We start from the raw sequence: 1,921 nt of genomic DNA on the forward strand, positions 1-1,921 counted from the left end.
AAACAAACAAAGATTTATTAACTTTTATGTTTTATTTATATGAGCGGTTTTTGCCCCTGTGTATTTCTGGGCATTATATGCATGCCTAGTGTCTGAGGCTAGAAGAGGCTGTCAGGTGCCCTGGACTGGAGTTACAGACAGTTGTGAGCTGCCATGTGGGTGCTGGGAATCGAACCCAGATCCTCTGGAAGAGCAGCTGTGCTCTTAAGCACTGAGCCTTATCAGCAGCCCCACAGACACGCTTCTTCTTCTCTCCCTCTCTCCCCTTCCTCCCTCCTGGCATGGCTAGAGTGTAACCACTTCCCGGCACAGTCTCAGCTCTGTGAAGCAATAGATTATAAAGCTCTATTCTGCGAACATCTTCAACCGGTACACCTCAGAGGCTCTTTAGCTGTGCGTTAAGATCACTTGGGGAGTTTATAGAAACTGAATGATGGCAGGACCCTCCCTTTTGCTTTGATGTAATTGATCCCAGGAAGAACTCAGACACCACGTTTTTAAAATCTCCCCAGGCAACTGTAACAGCAAGCAGTCTGAGGAAAGCTCTCCTCTTGGCTTGAAGCCTCAGTGGGACGTCATGAGAAAGGATCCCGATGCTCTGTTCTGTTCTGTTGAGCTCAGTGTCTGTTCTTCTGCTAACCCTGTGCTGCTCTGGTTACTGTAGCTGAGTTGAGATCAGATATTATAATGCCTCCAGCTTTGTGCTTTTTGTTTAACTGTGTGTGTGTGTGTGTGTGTGTGTGTGTGTATGCTTGAGGAGGCTAGAGGTCAAACTCAGGTCTTCCTCAGGAGAGAGATCCACTTTGTGTGTGTGTTGTATGTACATATGGGCTGTGAGTGTGCATACCTATGTGTATTCACAGAGGCGCAAGTCAAACTTTGGGTGTCCTGGGGCTGGAGAGATGGCCCAGAGGTTAAGAGCACTGCCTGATCTTCCAAAGGTCCTGAGTTCAATTCCCAGCACCCACATGGTGGCTCACAACCATCTATGAGATCTGGTGCCCTCTTCTGACCTGCAGTCCTATATACAGGCAGAACACTGCATACAAAATAAATTAATTAATTAGTTTAAAAAAATTTTTTGGATGTCTTTCTCTATCCTTCTTTGCCTCACTGATTCCAGACAGGTTTTCTCACTGACCCAGAATCTCATCATTTTGGCTATGGCCAGCCAGAGAGCTTCCAGGATCTGCCTGTTCCTATCCCTAATGCTGGGATTACAAGTGTGCATTGCCATGCCCAGCTCTTTATGTGAATCCTAGGGATTTGAACCCAGGTCCTCATGCTCTACAAGTGCTCTTAGCCTCTGGTCATCTCAGTGTTTTTAGAGATACGATCTTTTGTTGGCTTGGAGTTCACCAAGTAGGCTATGCCAGCTTCCATGGAGCCCCAGAAACCCACCTGGTTCTGCCTCCCTGGTGCTAGGCTTGCAAGTGTTAAACCAATACACCAGGTTTGTCACGTGGGTTGTGGGGAGCAAATGCAGGTCTTCATGCTTGTATGGAAGGCCCTGTGCCTGATGTGCTTAGAATTCTCACCATGAAGGCATAGGCATATTGGATTGTATCAAATACTTTTCAGCAGCTTTTGATTGTTTGCTGTTTGTTGTTTTTTTTAATATTTATTTATTTATTATGTATACAATATTCTGTCTGTGTGTACACCTGCTGGCCAGAAGAGGGCACCAGGCCTCATTACAGATGGTTGTGAGCCACCATGTGGTTGTCAGGAATTGAACTCAGGACCTTTGGCAGAGCAGGCAATGCTCTTAACCTCTGAGCCATCTCTCCAGCCCTGTTTGTTGTTTTTGAGGCGGGGCTTTTCTGTAGAGCCTTGGCTGAATTCACTCTGTAGACCAGGCTGGCCTCGAATGCTCAGAAATCCACCTGCCTCTGCCTCCCGAGTGCTGGGATTTTTTTTT

The sequence above is a fragment of the Microtus ochrogaster genome, chromosome 5 (genome assembly GCF_000317375.1).
Source record: "Microtus ochrogaster isolate Prairie Vole_2 chromosome 5, MicOch1.0, whole genome shotgun sequence".
Classification (NCBI taxonomy): Eukaryota; Metazoa; Chordata; class Mammalia; order Rodentia; family Cricetidae; genus Microtus; species Microtus ochrogaster.